The following is a 19316-nucleotide window of genomic DNA, read 5'->3' as shown; positions in this document are numbered from 1 at the left end:
CGCAGCTGGGAGCGCTCCCGCCCGCCGGCGCTTGCTCATCGCTCCAGCACTGTGCGGCCGGGAGCGTGGGCGTTGTGGTTGCGGGTTTTAGGCTATTTTATTTTCTAATCGGGTATAGATACTGAGCTACAGTTGCTCCCATCTCGATCAATAGCTGGCTGCTTTATTCCACTCTGGAGCAGGAGGATTTATTATGCAGTGTTACCGAATTTCAGTTTAATACCATGCAGTATGTATTGTAGTCTGTCTGGATGTTCTTAGCAGGCATTATATAAAGACATTTCCTCAAAAGAATATCAAATTATGAGTTCAGCCACTTGAAAATTAAGGAATGGCAGACTCACTGTAGCTGTAGATGGAATGAGTAAAAGTAAAAAAAAAAAAAAATCATGTAATAATAAAACTCAGCTCTTCCTTCATATGATTGTAGTTCTCCAAGTCCTCTAGAAAAGAAATCAGTAGAAGTAGCTCTTTTGTTTTGCAAATGGGAAATAAGGTATAAATGAACGGAAGTGACTTGTCCAACATCACCTGGCTGAGAATGAAACCTATTCCCTGTGCTTCTTCCATGACACTGACAAGGAAAACTAGCGCACAGTGCACTTCCACAAAAGCATGATGCTTATGGTGCAATAATACCTTCTCCCAAATGAAGAGAAAAATCATAGAATTTTCTTTTAAATTGTTTCTATTTTCCTTACGTGATTTTTTCATAGAAGTGTAGAAAATAAGTGTGCTCTTTAAAAAAGTGCGTGGTTCAACCCAAGTCTTCCCCCAGCTGCTCCAAGTATCCTCACAGCTCCCAGCCATTTCTGGTCTAGAAGACGTCAGTGGTGTGGGACTCCCTCGGTAATGTTTGTCATCCTTTACCAGTGCTGGGGCCTCCTTTCATGCCTCCACTCCTCACTTCCAGCTCCCTTTATGCCATATTCCTGGCCCATTTTATTTCAAGGAAAGGCTGACGTTCTTGCTCCTTCCCTCTTGGAGCTCTGAAAGGCGACCTCTTCTCCCACAACTTTGTGTATTTTGGTTTTAGTCCTGTGCCGTTATTCAAGCTTTTAGGATTTTTAAACCAAGATGGCCAGGTTAGAAAATAGATGAATGAAGTGTTTGTTTGGGGAGAGATGTTTGCAGCTGCTTTCAATTTTTTGATTTGTGGGCAATTAAAGAAGTACATAAAGGTGCTGGTTGCCTTAAGGAAGCATGGTTTCTCTTATCCAGTTTTCACCTGTCAGCTCTGTTCACTGAAACCTAAAATACTCTCAACAGTTTGGTTTTGATGCAATATGGCATAGAAAGGATACTGAAAACCAGACAGAAAATATCCCAAGATTGAGGCTTTGCTTATTCCAAAGAAATGACCACTTGATACTGAGTTCAGAATTATTTAATATTCTCATTAACAATATAGATAATGAACTAGAAAACATGCTTATTAAATTTCCTAGCAACATATGGCTTGGAGGGGTTACAGGTATGCTACAAGAGATTATTAAAATTAAAATCCTGAGAAGTTGGAGATGTGGTTTGAAAAAACAGGGCATGATTCAATCAGAAATAGTGTGAGATTCCACTTCAAGACACAAATCAAGCAGTATATAAGGAGAAGCTGGAGAACAACTGGCTGAAGAGGATTTTTTTTCTGAAAAAAAATATTTGGAAATACAGTAGATCATAAACTGTGAGTTAACAGTGCTACAATGACACAAAAAGCAGACAAAAAAACCCCTAGAAGAGCAGTAACTGCTGCCCCACTTCTCTCATCCCCTTGGTGGCAGCATGAGCAGTGACGATGACACTCCAGATTCTTCTTTCTCCTCCACATTTTGTCTCTGCATCTTCCCCATCCCTTGTCCTCTCCAGGGCACAAGCAGTCCCAGCTCAACTTTCACCTGAGGCTGCAAAATCAGATTTTGCCAGTCTTGCTGAGGGATGTTTCCAAAGCAATGACTCTGTTGTGGTATGGATTGTTAATGTCCCAGCTAGGCTGTCCTTTGCAGTCTGGGGCTCTGTGCGTCAAAAGAAAATACGTGTGGGAGAAACCAAGATGGCTTAGGGGAGAAGAGCAAGTGTGACAAGAACTGTAGAGCCCCAAAAGAGAAAGAGACAGTAACAGTCTTCAGATATCCAAAAGGCTCCTGCAAATGCAGGGGAAAGCTGTTCCCCATACACACAGTACAAGAAATAATGGATTGAAATATCTCTAGGAAGATTTATGTTAGATATTAAGGAAGAGCCCAGCAGTAAAAGTAGAGATGTTCTAGGATAGTTTGCCGGGCAAGAATGGGAATCTCCGTCACTGAAGGTTTCAAGCACAGGTTAGACAAGAGTGACCTAGGTGGTATAGATTCTGACTTGGGGCAGAACAAGGGACTCGCTGATTCCCAGAGGTTCCTTTTGCCTTGTTGCCCTACGGAAGCTGTAAGGAATTTCGTAAGACAAAGATAAGGCTTTTTTTCTACCTAGAGTGGTTTCTTCTGACAGATTTCACAGATCTGACACAAACGAGTTTAAGCTGATCAAAAAAGATCCCTTAAATTTTTAATTTTGGAAACAAATACACATTGATTGCTCCAACAACGTATGAATAAGCAGAGTGCTGCCAGGTATCCTCTGAGACAAGTATAATACAGCTTTTATACTGTGGCTTTTTGCTCTCTCCTTGACTCGCATATCTTCAACTACCATCTTGCATCACTGTCTCATAGACCTCGCTTTTTATGTTAGGCCTTTCCACTAACTGTTTTTAAAATCTACCTGCAATTAGGAAATATCATCAGCAATTTGTAGCATGCATAAAGAAAGAAAACTTGAAATAAAGGCCAAAAAGAATAAGTGAAGGAAAAGAAAAGACAGAGCCTCTGTCTCCAGGGTTTCCAAACATTATTCTGCAGAGGTAGAAAGATAATTACAAACTTACCTCCTGATTATTTTAAAAGCAACAGCAGAGATGCCAGAAGATGGAACCAAAGATATGTAATACCATAGGATGCAAAATAATGTATTATGGTATCAACCATACTTGTATTTTGCCCAACCCTGCACAATCCTGCATGCCCTCATAGTAAGCTGTCTAGCCCTACTATGCTTCTGCCTCCACTTTTCCATCCTCACCAAACCCACTTCCCACAGCTCGTGCAGTGACATCCGTGTGTGGCTTCTCACATCTTCTTAGCAAAGCAGCAAAGTGCTACAGGCAGCAGTCCACAATGCTCCTTTTATTTTCTAGCCACAGGCCAAAGCAGAGCCACAAAGCAGAGTTATCAGGAAGATTTTGGTCCTGGGAGCAGAATAGAGAAGATAGGAGATTGTGTTGGGAGTATGGATTTCTGTTTTTCAGAAGTGAGGGAAATGGAGGAATTCTTTGTGGGGAATCCTGGGGGAACAGAGAAAAAGACCTATCAACAGCTAGGGGACAAGTCTACTGTCTTCTAGTCCAAAAAGTGTGGGTATCTTCATGATCCGTAGTGATCTGAACGATGGCTTTGGGGCGTGTTTGGTAAGAGCATCATAAAGGATTCACCTGCTACCACTAATTGACAGACCACAGATCGGGGAACCGCTGGGTCAGCAAGTCCACTGTTGTGTAACCAATAGCAACCATGTAACACTTTCAGGCATAAATTTGTTGCATAGCACTTTAAACCTTGGTATTCTTATGGGGCAGTTGCTAAAAAACGGAGTTCTTGGCATGACTGATTATCTTCTTTTAGTGTATCTGGCTATTCCATTTATTCTTTTGCCAACATTGCCCTTAATGGCTCATCTTTATGTCCAATGTTTATGCTTTGAAGCATTTCTGCACAGCAGGCATACCCACGCTCATGGGTCCTTCTGTCAAACTAAACAAGTGAAACTGCTACTTGGTCTCATAAACCCGAGTGCCTATTTCTCATCATTCAATCAGCCTTTTCCATGTCAGTCCCAATTGACCTGTCTAGGACAAGGGCAAACAGAATCGTACCTATAGTCTCCAGAAGGCCATGTACTTGTGTGGCATTAATACTTCCCTCACCAGCAGAAATCTCTACCCAACTTTGCTAGGTTCACAACTGCATTCCACAATATTATGGCAGTGATAACCCCACATTCTCCTGCAAGTGGACTAATGTACTGAGCTGTTTCTGCTTCTTAATCACTGCCATTAGATAAGCCTCCAGCTTACAGTGCTGATTCCTGTTAAAAGTGCATGACTTTTTCTATTTGTGGTCTTCAGAATGGGCACAAACTGAAGCAGAAGAGGTTCCAGTTGAACAGGAGGAAGAATTTCTTGACTTTGAGGGTGCCCAAGCCCTGGCCCAGGCTGCCCAGGGGGGCTGTGGAGTCTCCTTCTCTGGAGATATTCAACCCCCGCCTGGACGCTGTCCTGTGCCCCCTGCTCTGGGTGAGCCTGCTTGAGCAGGGGGTGGGACTGGGTGATCTTCCGAGGGCCCTGCCAGCCCCTGCCATTGTGTGTTTCTGTGAATTATGCAGTTCTTTCCATATAACTTATTCTCTTCTGCTTCAACAGTATCTGTCTATTTTGCACCATGAACAAATTAATTACTACACTTTCTATTTTTGTGCCATGGGCATTACTGAAAATATTAAGTTACATCAATCGCAAGGCAAATCCTGAAGAAACTGCGATGTCTTTTGTGCCACCTTTACTGAGCTCCTTACCTACCTTGCAGTTCTATTGTCTGTCTTTTGAGTCCCAACTGAATTTTCATATAGCTCTGTACCAAAGGCTTCGCTCTAGTCTAGGTAAATAAGACACACAGTTTCCTTTGTGTAGAAAATTAGCTGTCTGAGCAGGACAGTGGGTTAGGAAACTTACACTGCTTTTGGATCCCATCTACCTCCTCCTCATGCTCAGTGATTCTCTCTTTCAAAAATCATTCTTGAGCCTTACATGGGCTTAGGATCAGACTAATGCGACTGCCTAGGGTATTCTTGCCCTTCTGAATTATGGGGAAACCAACAGGATTTCCTGTTTCTTTATCAGGAGAAAGTATTTTTTAAAGCACGTTTTTATTAATAATGTTAGCAATTATATCCTGTTCTCACTAAAAATTATTTTTAAAGTATCTGTAGTTTAAGCAAATCAATAATAAGTAGATAGTGACTGAAGGATGTATTAATATGCAAAGCTACATAAGAACTGAGAAACAGTCTTAGAAAGCACTATGAGACTGGAGAAAGCACATAACCAAAAAAGGAAAAGCGAACAATCTTGGCATAGACTGCCTAATAAATCCACCTCCCATCTCAGCTAAACTAGTTGAACAATTAATAGGTGAATAAAACCGCATCAGACTTGGAGCACAATAGAGCGGAGAGCAACAAGTAACAACAGTGATCATAAAAAAACTACATTGCCAGACAAGCCCAAGTGTCTTTTTAAATTATTTTATTTGGCAGAATAATTACAACAATTACAAACAGATTACACCCAAAAAAAGTCAAGGTTGATCTCAAACGGTACATAATTACAGATGACATCAATGACTTCGGAAAATGGCAGCCAGTGGGAAACAGCAAATGTAACTTAAATGCAATGTAGTAAAACATCATTATATGCCTGGGATTCTTAGCATGAACATAATTTGTACGCAATTGCCAGGAAGAATAAAAACTACTGGAAGGTTATAAACAAATGACAAAAACAAGTGGAAGGGAAGTGGCTACTAAGGACACCAAGGGTGGTTGTTATGTCCAGACTGTTTTACCATCTTCAAAGATCTAAAAGAGGGAAGTAAAAGACATCAAATCCTCAAATGAGAAGATTTTGGGGAAGTTTCACAGCCAGTCAGGACAGAGGATTTAAAAAAAAAAAAATTAAAAAATAAAAAAAATCAGATGATCCTAAAATGTTAGACAAGATTAGGCTGGAAAAACTCAAGCAGGTGGTGGAAGAAAAATCCAGAGGTGAAAGAACTGTGCTATGCCTGTAGCAGCAGGTAAGATGGTTTTCTGATCTTTTCAGCATTCCATTCACCTAGTACATAAATACATACATGAAATCACAGGAATAATGAAATGCCCGGCACAGCAACTTGTGACACGGAGACATGATTACAGCACTGGGGCTTCAGCTGGACAATAGCCTTTCAACTGAGGCTCCCTTTGAGAACCGAGTGTTGCAGAAGTGGAAAACGTCTGGCTCCAGTACAATACAGTGGTCTGTCTCCTCATCTCTCTCACCGTGGCACAGGCACGGCAGGCTGGCAGATGACAGCTCAGAGCAACAAACTGCACTTGGCAATGGGGTTATGAAGCCGTAAAGTGTGCACAGTAACACACTGCATATGCTCCCAGAGAAAACCCATGTCTAAATGACGAGGCACGGAAATGGTGGCACAAGTTACTTGTTAAATGGGCTTCAAAACATATGTAGAAGAAACATAGGCAGCAGAGACATAAGTTGTATCATTACGGCATTCAGCGCTTTGCAAAATAAACAGAATTCACAGTACTAGAACTCAAATAGCAGAGGGTGTGTTTGGGCGTGGATGTGACCTGCGAGAGGGAGAAGAGTTACATGTTGTACCTGATGTCCTATTATCCGTCACACTCCACATTTCCTCCCATTCCTGGTACTTGGTTGTTTCTAGGGCCTGAGAGTGCTAGGAGGTGCAGATAAAACCAGTGTCGTCTTTGGCCTTTACAGTTCACAAATTAAGTTAGCAGATGGAAATAGAAAGAGCGCAGTGGAACAGGGCGCACCAGCCATCCTGACAGGCAGAGGGCTTGGCACACCAGCTCTCTAGCTGCGCTCACTCACAACAGCCATTGCTGCCGGGAGAAGCTGTGGATGCCCCATCCCTGGAAGTGTTCAAGGCCAGGCTGGATGAGGCTTTGAGCACCCTGGTCTGGTGGAAGGTGTCCCTGCCCCTGGCAGGGGAGGTGGAACTGGATGATCTTTAAGGTCCCTTCCAACCCAAACCATTCCATGATTCTATGAATTCCTGCTCTGTGCACCCCATCCTTGGCACCTGTTTTCTGATCAGTTCATACCCAGCCTGCAACTTGAAGCCAGAGAAACAACGTGTTGGGGGGGGGATTTTGACTGCCCTGTTCTCTCTTGGGAAACAGGCTTCATTCTTCAAAGAGATTCCCTAGCACTCCGATGTTACAACCAAGCTGTCGATGCACATGATACAGCAACGCTGAATGTTAGTTATAAATATGATGCCAAATAATAAGACAGAAATCTCTGCTAAGGTTATAGAGATAAAGGCTTTCTAAATAGTTAGTTACAAGCCCAAGATACCAAGATAATTAGAAAATTATTTCTTTAGATTCCCTTAATTAAGATCTTGGATATTAATCTGGAGTAGGATATTCACCTAGTCTAAATAAGCGTAAAACAAACTTAAAAAATTAGTGAAAAGTTTCTGTAATGGAAGGTCAATCACTAATATCCCAACCATACGAAACACAGGGAGCAGAATATTGGGAAAAAAAATTCCAACACAAAAAAAAAAGCTTCCTGGATTTCTGCTCTTGAGAAAAGCTTCTTTTGTCTATAACATAACTGATTCTTTTCCTACTGCATCTCATCTGCAACAACTCTTCCAATTAGCTGATTTTGTCTTAACAGTTACCCTTTTTTTTCCAGTTTCTCCACCTCCTCCTGCTATCTGAGTCAATCCTTCCTTTCCCCAGTCAAACTCCTGCCATTGCATGGCTCACCACTGCAATTCTCTTTTCTCAACTTGGCAAATAGTTTTGTACTCTGATTAAATCCACTTGGAATGCTGCTGGCAAAAAATTGCTCTGAAATGGTCTAAAATGCCAAATAAAGGAGTAAGAAGGTGCCCACTTCTGCATCCCTCTGTCTTACCCATTTGCTGATTTTACCCCACCCTACGACAGCTTTGCCACGCATTTCTTATGCCACTTAACTCCAGGACGCCTTGCCTCTTCCACAGTGCTGCAAGAAGTCAACAATCACAATTCTTCATGAGAAAGCACTTAATCAGGAATTGGTTGCAAGCCTACACCCCTATCCTTGTTACGGCCTTATTTTAAGGCTTCGCTTTGTTCCTCCCTATTTCCCCCTTTATATGTTAACTCCATTTATCTATCAAAGGACCAATTCTGTGAACCCTCCTGCATGCTTACAGGATACAGTTCTCTGACATTTCAAACCAGACAAAGCCCTGAAGAATACCTTCCAAAAAATGACTTCTGTCTGGCAGCTGGTGAAGAACGGACCATGTATAACTAAAACAGTTAATAGTCTTTCAGTGTCTGAATCTGTTGCAGTCTCCCAAAATAAAAACATTAGGATCCTTCCCGCAGCAAAACATGCAAGAGAGCAGAAATCAGTCAAATGCTCTTTCAGTCATTTGCTTTTGGCTGGAGGACAGAAGATACTCTCTTAAGACTTACGAAGTTGTGACGTATTCTCGATTCCTATAGCAACGGTGCAGTATCTGCTCCTAGACTGACAGACCGCCTCTCTCTCCTACAGAAAGCTGCACCATCATCCACACACTGTTAGTGCCACTCTCTGTTTCCTTTCCCATCCTAAACATGCACTGAGTTCTAAGGTAGCTGACAACTTGCATGACTCGAGGGCTGCGATGGATGAGTACAGGCTCTTCAGGAAGGGCAGGTTGGGGAGGCAAGGACAGGGAGTTGCCCTTTAGCTGAGAGTGCAGCTGCAGTGCACAGAGCTCCACCTTGGGATGAGCGGTGAATCAGCTGAGAGCTTACGGGTCAGAATTACTGGGCAGACAGGTAGCATTGCGGTGGGTGTCTGCTACAGACCACCTGCTGAGGAAGAAGTAGGTGAGACCTCAGACAGCAGGGAAAAATCCTCATGTTCACAGGCTCTGGTCCTCACCACCCCAGTGTCTGCTGAAGGGATAACAGAGCAAGGCACAAGCAATCCAGGAGGCTTCTGGGGCACACTGAAGATGAATTCCTAACACAGGCAGCTGAGGAGCAGACAAGGAGTGGTGCTCTGCTGGACCTGATTCTTATAAACAAGGAAGAACTGGTCAGGAATATGAAGGTCAAGGCAGCCTTGGCTGGACCATGAGATGGAGGAGTTCAGGAACATAAGAGGATGGAGCAGGGCAGAAAACAGGATCACAGCCCTAGACTTCAGAAGAGCAGACTTTGGCCTGGTCAGGGATCTGCTTGGAAGAATCCTATGAGTTACAGCCTTGGAAAGAAGAGGGTTCCAGGAGAGCTGGTTGATTTTCAAAGATCACCTCCTGCAAGTTCAAGACTGGTTCATCCTAACAGGCAGGAAATCAAACAGAAGCAGCAGGAGGCCTGCACGCATGGACGAGGAGACCTGACTGAGCTCAAACATTACAAGGAAGCATACAAGAGACGGAATTTGGAACAGGTGACCCAGGAGGAATAAAGAGGTGCTGTCCAAGCATGCAGGGATGTGATTAGGATAACAGAAGCCCACCTGGAGTTGAATCTGGCAAGGAACACGAAGGGCTGACAGAAAAGTTTTTAAAAGTACCTCAGCAGCAAAAGACAGACATGGAAAAATGTAGGCTTACTGCTGAATGGGGAAGGGGACTTGCTGAGAAAGGACATAGAAAAGGCTGATGCACTGAATGCCGCCTCTGCCTCCTTTACTGGCAAGATCGACCATCAGGAATCCCAGGCTCCTGAGACCAGTAAGAAAGTCTAGAGCAAGGAAGATTTGCCCTCATTGGAGGAAGACAAGGTTAGGGAACACTTAAACAAACTGGATGCACAGTAAGCCCTGGGACCTGACAGGGTGTAGCCACGAGTGCTGTGGGAGCTAGCCAACATCATTGTGAGACATATCTCAATTATCTTTGAAAACTCATGGAGACTGGGAGAGTTCCTGAGGACTGGAAGAAAGCAAATGTCACTTCTATCTTCAAGAAGGAACTGGAAAAAACAGGTCATTCAGCCTCACCTCAATCCTGGGGACGGTGATGAAGCATATCCTCCTGGAAACCATTTCCACACATGAAGCACAAGAAGATCACTGAGAGTAGTCAGCGTGAATTTGTGAAGGAGAAATTGTACTCATGCCCCAGGACAAGCTGGGCGATGACTGGCTGGGAATCAGCTTGGCGGAAAAAGACCAGGGGATCCTGGTGGGTAACAAATTGAAGATCAGCCAGCAATGTTCCCTTGCAGCACAGGCGGCCAACAACAATAGGTTGCATTAGGCTGCATTAGGAAGAACATTACCAACAGGTCAAGGGAGGTGATCCTTCTCTTCTACTTGCCACTGGTGAGACCGCATCTGGAGTGCTGTGTCCAGTTCTGGGCTCCCCAGTACAAGAAATACATGGGCATACAGGAGCAAGTGCTCACAAAGATGGTTAAGGGATTGGAGCATCTGTCATAATGAGGCAAGGCTGAGAGAGCTGGGATTTTTTTAGCATGGAGATGAGAAGGCTCAGGGGGTATCTTATCAATATGCATAAATACCTGCTGTCAGGGTGTAAAGAAGACAGTCAGAGTGTTCTCAGTGGCACACAGTGACAGTACCAGAAGCAACTGGCAGAAAACAAAATACAGAAAACTACTTTTACACACAAGAAAAAAACTTTTTTTACTGTGAACAGTTTTTTTTACTTAGAACAAGTTGCCCAAAGAGCAACTTAACTCCATCCCTGAAGATATTCAAAACTTCACTGAGCTTGGTACTCAGCAAGTTGCTCTAGCTGACACAACTTTGAGGAGGGAGGGTGGACCACCTCTGATCTCCAGAGGTCCCTTTCAACCTCAGCCATTCTATGATTTTATGATTCTGCTCAGGAAAGACTTAAGCATTACAAGTAGCTCAAACACATGCCCAATCAACATGCAGTTGATTCACATGAGGAACCATGGAATGGAGACTGACAGCAGAAACAAGGCAATGACAAAACACCTGGAATGCCCTTACCTGGTAAGATGTGCAGAGCTAGCTGCTGTCTCTTTGCAAGCGCAGCAAAATGATAGGGTGCAGAGATGGGGAGAAGAATCAGGGGTTAGAGAGGCCAGTTCAGGAGTAGTGATTGAAAATGCTAGAGTTTTTTTACCTTAGAAGGTAGGTATTTGGGGACAAAACAGTAGGATAATGAAAGCAAATAATGCACGTCTATTTACTATCCCTTAATGCAAGAGTAGGAAGAAGGTACTGGAATGAAAAGCAGGCTGTTGATGAAAAAAACTTTAAAACAAAAGACCACTGCTTAGTAATACCTATATGTAATACATAGAAATGCATACAAAATGCTGCTTCAAAAAATAATTTTCCCAGTCCATCACTTTGAAATGATCACTGTTCCACTAGTGCTTCTGCATCCCACGCCTCATATTTAAAAAAACAGAAGGATCAAACCATGTTTGGATCCTACTTCTAGTCCCTGCTAAATATAAGTTTGCTCCCTTAGAAAAGCATCACAATGGGTTTGAAGAGGTGGTGCCTATTATATACGATTTGTTTCCTGTATTAGCAGTTTCTGACTGGGTGGATCTAGCGCAGGTATACCTGTCAGTGCTTCTCATAGTTCTCCATTTCTCCTTTCAGACATCAGAAAGGACTGCTGAGATGCAGACTCCCTGCCTATAATTTGTTTCCTGGTTTTTGGGTTTGTCTGTCTGCTCCTTTGAAAGAATTAGCATCAGAAACTCTCTGATGCCTCTCTGGCTAGCAAAAATACTGCTCTTCTTACGAAGAGCTGCAAAGAAGTCTTCAGTGCTGGCAGTTAGCGACAAGGTAGGCATTGCTCACATGGGAACAATAGTGCACAATTAATCTGTTTTATACAGGGAGCCAGGAACAGCACTACACCATTGGCAGCTCACTCCTGCAGGATCAGAGCACCTGAATGTGCCAACAGCCTCTGCTTCAGGTACGAACAACAAAGAGCTTGGAGCCTGCGCTGTTGAGCTCTGAACAGAATCGTCCCTGCGAAGCTGTGGCAGTACATTTCCATGGGAACAGACACATGCCTTTCTTGTTGCCGAGGAGACAGGGACTGCTTTTGGAGACTGGTGAACATTGTGCCCAAAGCATTTCAGCATCTTTAAGATCATAAGGAGCTTTACACAGGCATAGTCACTGCCACAGCCCCCAGTTAAACACATCAGTCATTCTCCCCATTCCTATTTTTCAGAACCTGTTTTAAGCATTTTGGTATGTCAGATTTTTCCTAATATCTGGTTTTGATATCAACATTTAAAATTACATTGTCAACCCAAACACCTCCATATGCCTGGAAGTCTTTTCTGCTATTGTTCTGTAACTCTCGAATTCACTCTCACTGACCTAACCTGCAGTAAAACGAATTCCTTTTTCTCTGTGGGTCCCCTGTGGCATTGATCGGTACTTAGAGAAAGGCTGGTTGGCAAAGCCACCATCCATGTCTCCTCAGTCTTCTCGCACTTCCACTATTTTTACATAGAAAACATGTTTGTAAAATCAAGGGGCTCGGTATGCACAAGGCCTCCGGGCGGCTGCAGCGCTGGACGGCAGCACATGCACAAAGGAGGCGGTAGCGGATTCCTCGAACGTTTTTGAGCTTTGCTGTCAAGCAAGCAAGCAGCTCCACAAAGGCACGGCCCACACCGACGCTGTGCCCCGTACAGTTCCGTACTGCCCCTGTGCGGCAGCCTTTGCCATTCACCGAGGAGAGGTTCTGCAGTGCGGGGTCTCGGCAGAGGCGGGATCCACGCCGCAACCACGCAGGAGCAGCCCTGCAAATGCAGCAAAGCATTCCTCAAGCTGCTGTGGAGGAGCAAAGGTGGTTCCCTGGGCTGCAGGAAGCAGTGGCCAGCAGGCTGCTGGTGCCACCAGTTCTCTTCTCTCATCCTCTCCTCCCTCACACAACTTTCTCCACATCCTTTCTGAAAAAAATGCACCAGTAGTTGGGATTTGCAGTTTGAGGAGGGAGTGCCAACTGAAACAGGGGCCCACTACTCCCATATATCTTATGTGGGGAAGCTAAAGACCATGCTCAAAGTAGTGGTGGATGGAGTCTCCCATAATGGGGGAGCTTGGCATTTCTGGAAGCAGAAGGGCCCCTTCTCCACCCTTATATCTGAATTTACAGACCCAGTGCAGTCTCTGAATAGTGAAGGGGAACAAGCTTCAGTCACTAATCATAAAATAGAATAGAATCATTTAAGTTGGAAAACACCTTTAAGATCATCAAGTCCAACTGTTAACCTAACGCTGCCAAGTCCACCTCTAAACCCTGTCCCTAAGCCTGTCTTTTAAATACCCTCAGGGATAGGGAGCGATGAGGGCTCCCCTCAGCCTCCTCTGCTCCAGGCTGAACACCCCCAACTCCCTCCGCTGCTCCCCAGCAGCCTGGGGCTCCAGACCCCTCCCCAGCTCCACTGCCCTTCTCTGGACACACTCCAGCCCCTCCAGGTCCTTCTGGGAGTGAGGGGCCTAAAACTGAACCCAGCAGTCAAGGGGTGGGCGACCTCACCAGTGCTGAGTACGAAGGGACAGCAGTTAGTAGTTAAGCAATTTCATGAGAGTCCTGCATGAAAAGCCATTTGCAACTCCTCATTTAGTGTCTTAAATTTATTCCCAAGTGCAGGATCCAGCACTTGGCCTTGTTGACCCTCACCCAACTGGGCTGGGCCCATGGATCCAGCCTGGCCAGGTCCTTTGACAGAGCCTCCCTGCCCTCCAGCAGATCGACACTTCTGCCCAACTTGGTGTCGTCCGCAAACTGACTGAGGGTGCACTTGGTCCCCTTTGTCCAGATCACTGATAAATATATTAAGCAGAACTGACTCCAATACTGAGCCCAGGAGAACACCAATTGTGACCAGTTGCCAACTGGAATTAACTCCATCCACCACAACACTTTGGGCCCGGCCATCCAGCCAGTTTTTTACCCAGCGAAGAGGATGCCCGTCTAAGCTAGAAGCAGCCAGTTTCTCCAGGAGAATGCTGTGGAAAATGGTGTCAAAGGCTCTACTAAAGTCCAGGTACACCACATGCACAGCCTTTCCCTCATCCACTCAGTGGGTCACCTTGTCATAGAAGGAGATCGAGTTAGACAAACAGCACCTGACTTTCATAAACCCATGTTGACTGGGCCTGATCGCCCGGTTGTCCTATATGTGCCACGTGATGGCACTCAAGTTGATCTGCTCCATAACCTTCCCCAGCACCGAGGTCAGGCTGACAGGCCTGTAGTTCCCCAGATCCACCCTCTGGCCCTTCTTGCAGTTGGGTGACACATTTGCTAACCTCTAATCGACTGGGACCTCCCCGGTTAGCCAGGACTGCTGATAAATGATGGGCTTGTTGAGCTCCCCTGCCACCCCCCTCAGTGCCCTTGGGTGGATCCCATCCAGCCCCATAGACCTGTGCATGTCTAAATGGTGTAGCAGGTTGCTAACCATTTCCCCTTGGATTATGGGTTTCATTCCACTCCTTGACCCTGTCTTCCAGCTCAGGGGGCTGTGTACACCAAGAATTGGCCTTACTATTAAAGACTGAGGCAAAGAAGGCATTAAGTGCCTCAGCCTTTTCCTTGTCCTCTGTCACTATGTTTCCCCCTATCCAATCAAGGATGGAGGTTCTCCTTAGCCCTTCTTTTGTTGCTAATATATTTGTAGAAACATTTTTTATTGTCTTTTATGGCAGTAGCCAGATTAAGTTCCAGTTCAGTTTTGGCCCTTCTAATTTTCTCCCTGCAAACCTCACAACACCCTTGTAGTCCTCCTGAGTTGCCTCCCCCTTCCTCCAGAGGTCATGAACTCTCTTTTCCTGAGTTCCAGCCAAAGCTCCCTGTTCAGCCAGGCTGGTCTTCTTCCCCGCCAGCTTGCCTTTCGGCACATAGGGATGCCCTGCTCCTGCATCTTTAAGATTTCCTTCTTGAAGGATATTCGGCCTTCCTGCACTCCTTTGCCCTTCAGGACTGCCTCCCAAGGGACTCTGTCAACCAGGCTCCTAAACAGGCCAAAAAGTCTGCCCTCCGGAAGTCCAAGGTAGCAGTTCTGCTGACCCCCCTCTTTACTTCTCCAAGAATCAAAAAAAAAAAAAAAAAAAATCTATCAATTCATGATGGCTATGTCCAAGACAGCCTCCAGCCATCACATCACCCACGAGTCCTTCTCTGTTTGCAAACAACAGGTCCAGCAGGTGCCTTCCCTAGTGGCTCACTCACCCACTGTGTCAGAAAGTTATCTTCCGCATGCCCCAGCAACCTCCTCCTCCTCTCTGCTGTGTTTTATTTCCAGCAGACATCTGGTAAGTTGAAGGCCCCCACAAGAACAAGGGCTGGCAATTATGAGACTTCTTCCAGCTGCTTTTAGAATATTTCATCTGTCTGTTCATCCTGGCTAGGTGGTCTGTAACAGACTCCCACCGTGATATCTGCCTTGTTGGCCTTTCCTCTGGTTCTTACCCATAAACACTTGATCCTTTCATCACCATCCTCAAGCTCTAGACAATCAAAACACTCCCTAACATACAGGGCTACCCCACCACCTCTTCTTCCTTGCCTATCCCTTCTGAAGAGTTTATAGCCATCCATGGCAGCACTCCAGTTGTGCCAGTCACCCCACCATGTTTCCATGACCGCAACTATATCATAGTTTTCCAGCTGCTTCATAGGCTTCCAACTCCTGGTTGTTGCCCATACTGCATGGATTGGCATAGATGCACTTCAGTTGTCCTATTGATCCCACCACCTTTTTGGGGGGAGAAGCCCTAATTCCTATGTGACTGTTCTCAGGTGCTTCCATGCTTTCCAGCACATTAATAACCCTGGCATCTTTGCTGCCACATGGATCTCTATCCCCTACCTCTACTGAGATGGCAGACCTAAGGACCTCGCTAGCACACTGTCCCTCAAACATTGGCATGCTGCCCCCAGGCTTATCTCTAGCAAGCCTGGTTTTATCCCTTTCCCCCTTCAAATCTTGTTTAAAGCTCTCTCAATGAGCCCCACTAACTCCTGCACAAAGCTCCTTTTCCCCCTTTGAGGCAGGTGTACCCCATCTGTCACCAGCAGGCCTAGGGTGGACCAACCCATGATCTAGACCGCCCAAATTCTGCTGGTAGCACCAGGCTCAGAGCCAGGTATTGATTTCTTGGCTCTTCCTGTTTCTTCCCTCATCATTCCCTGCAACTGGAAGAATAGAGGAGAATAATCCCTGCTCCTGATCCCTTAACCAGGTGTCCCAAGGACGCTGAAGCCTCTCAATTGCCTTCAGACTTCTTGTTGCAACTTCATCACTGCCTACCTGAAAAATCAGTAACAGATAATAATCTGAGGGCCATACCAGGGTAGGAAGTTTTCTTTTCACCTCTTTGACCTGGGCCCCAGGGAAGCAGCAGACTCGCCTAAGGGGTCTGGTCTGCATACTGGGCCTTCTGTTCCCCTCAGGAGAGAGTCTCCTATGACAGCGACCCATCTTTTTTTCTTTATGGAAGTAGTTTTGACACAGGCCATACACTGACTTAATGTTGGTGACACCTCCAAGCTAGATGAACCCTCATCCTCATCGTTGTTCAGTTCCACTTGCAGAGCCTCATAGCTATTATGCAAGGGCACCTGGAAGGTGGGGTAGTCACAGAAGAGAGGCACCTGCTGTGCCAGCCAGAAACTTGTCACCATTGCCCCCTGTCCCTTAAGTCACTGCCAGGTGATCCCTTAAGTTCAGCCAGGTGGATCAGGAATCTTCCACATCATGTGTCCTGTCTGTCTGACAGGCCTGTCCCAGGGAAGGTAGGGTACAATTCCAGCAGCGACTCCCCAATACTCCTCAAACTACTCACCTTCTCCCAGAGCTCTGTCACAGAGCGGAGGATTTCCTCCACCTGGGCACAGCTCCCACCGGTGTGCTCACTACTGCCACCCAGCACTGGTAGGAAGCCTAGGGAAGGCTTTAGAGCCACCTGGGCTAAACCATGCATTAACACTCAGAGAAAATGGCAGGTCACTCTTCTGCAGGGGATGGAGGCTATCATCTGCCAGCCAGACATGTTGTCACAGGAGGTTTGTTTTTAACTAGGGACCCTGATCCAGCTTGTTGCAGGGAGGCTACTGAGGCTTGTCCAGGCTGTGAACCATCACCCCTTGCTGTTCATCCACAAGGTGAATAACAACACTGCCTCGGGAGCCCTGGAGCAAATCAAGAGAGATGACACAGCTCTGGGGGCAAAGCTGAAGGACATGGCACCCCAGGTAATCTTCCTGACCTTGCAGGTGCAGGGGAAGGCTTGGGTAGGAGCAGATTGATCTTGCGTGTTAACACCTAGCTGTGTGATTGTGTCACAGGCAGAGCTTTGGCTTGTGTGACCATGGTTCCCTCTTTGAGGAATGAGAACTGCTAGCGTGAGACAGGATTCATCTGACAATATGGTGCAGAAGCATCTTTGGCCACAGGCTTGCCAACCTGGTGAGGAAGGCCAACAACCCAGTATGTTAGGGGAGGTGGTAACAGCTTGCAAGTGAGGGAATGGAGGGAGGGAGTACATGGCGCAGAGGAATGGGAGCCAGAGTGCCCTTGGGAAGGGTGAAACAGATCAAAGGGGACCCACCTGAAGTGCCTGCACAAACACACACAGCCTGGGAAATGTGAAGTCAAATAAATTATTCCAAGCATACATTTAAATTTTTGTACTTCAGGAACTTCCAGAGATATTAATTATCTGAAAGAAATGCTTACATAGACTAAGGCTAGAGGGCTTATTATAACAATTGGACCTTATCTTATATACAATGGCATAATTTCTATGCTATACCTCTGGGTCACTCTAGGAGAATATTCAGGGCCAAGTACCATCATCATATTCCTTAGCTGTTTTCATACTCCTTAAAGTTACTCTCAGCCACTACCACAATATTGTGTTCTACCTATGACATGATCCAGGACAGCTGCTCCCACAGGCTCAGTCCTGGCCCTTTGAGAAGAATGGGTTTGCAAGAAAAAAAAAAAAAAAAGATCAAGAAAGCCCAGGGGGCAATCTCAGGATTTCAGCAGTGTAAATGCCGGTCAGGTTAAAAGAAACCCTAGATCCTGACTGCTGTCCTGTCCATACACTGCTGACTTTCTGAAAGCACTGCTCAGCAATAACTAAAAACATCCCCGTGTTATCAACACTGTTTTCAGCACAAACCCAAAACATGATCCCCATGCCAGCTACTATGAAGAAAATTAACTCTATCCTGGCCAAACCCACCACACTCTCCTATGGCCTCTGTCACGTACATGCAAGAGCTTTGAGCTTCCTAGGAGCTATTCTACTGCTGAATGGCAGAATGCAATAGAGAAGCTGTGGGGCAGCAACAGCCGCTCAGGGAAGACAGGTCCACGTGAGCGTTCTGCATGCAGGCTCAACATTCAAACAAGGAGCCACCAAGGATCTTTGGCTGAGCAGGAGAAAGACGTGAGAGATGGAAGTAGAGCCCGGGCATGGTCTCTTCATAAGCGTGCTGCTCACTGTCCATTCTACTCATACCTGGAAAGCTGGGAACACTCAGCAATAACCTACAGGTGCTTGAAGGATCTAGACTGAAAGTCTGTAAATAAGAAGTGACCTGAAGCACGTACAGAAAAAATAAGCAAGTACTTCATCATATAACCATAACTGTAGGATTATTACTCACCTTAACTTGTAATACTTTTGAGTGATTAAATGTCTTTCGTAAAGACAATGTGTAATATTAATGTGCATTCTAATTTACATAACAGTACTGCTCTCCACAACTGCAAGTTCTGGTACCATGACAATAAAAAAAAGTGAGGATCTCCAAAAGCCAAGTTCTCGGGTCAAGCCAGGTTCCACGCACTGGATATCTTGCTATACTGATGCAAAGAAGTATTTCACTTTCAGGTAGGGCAAGAAGCAGTGGTGCACAGGAACAACGTTCTGTGCAGTAGAAACAGAGCACAGGAGAGTCCAGACGCGATGTCTGGAACAGGCCTCCACAGAGCAGTTCAAGGAGGGAAAGCAGAGGAGAGAAGAGATGAGAGCAGTCATTTGTGACAGTGCAACCTGAACAGCACGTAAGCCATCAGAGTAGCCTTAAGTGCAGATAGATCCTTGCTAAAATATTTGAGAATTTCCCCCTCTTTTCATCTGAATTGAGCAATAGATTTTGGAGGGTTTCATTTTAATTTTCTCTTTTAAGTAGTGTTTTTGTTTGGCACTTGCTAAGTTTCTTTTTCAAATTAAAAGCGAAAGGACTCTGCTATGCGCAGCACCCATCCCACAGCAGCATGACTCTGCTGTTAAGCTTTTCTCTCAGTTCTGTAAATCCAGAATGGGAACTCAGCCATCCCGCATCGCCCAGGTCTACTGGATCGTATAACCTGCTTCTCTCCAATGAAACTCAAAGAAAACCCTGAAC

This window comes from Egretta garzetta, unplaced genomic scaffold (genome assembly GCF_000687185.1).
Source record: "Egretta garzetta isolate BGI_Z169 unplaced genomic scaffold, ASM68718v1 scaffold786, whole genome shotgun sequence".
Classification (NCBI taxonomy): Eukaryota; Metazoa; Chordata; class Aves; order Pelecaniformes; family Ardeidae; genus Egretta; species Egretta garzetta.
This window is presented reverse-complemented; position numbering follows the sequence as displayed.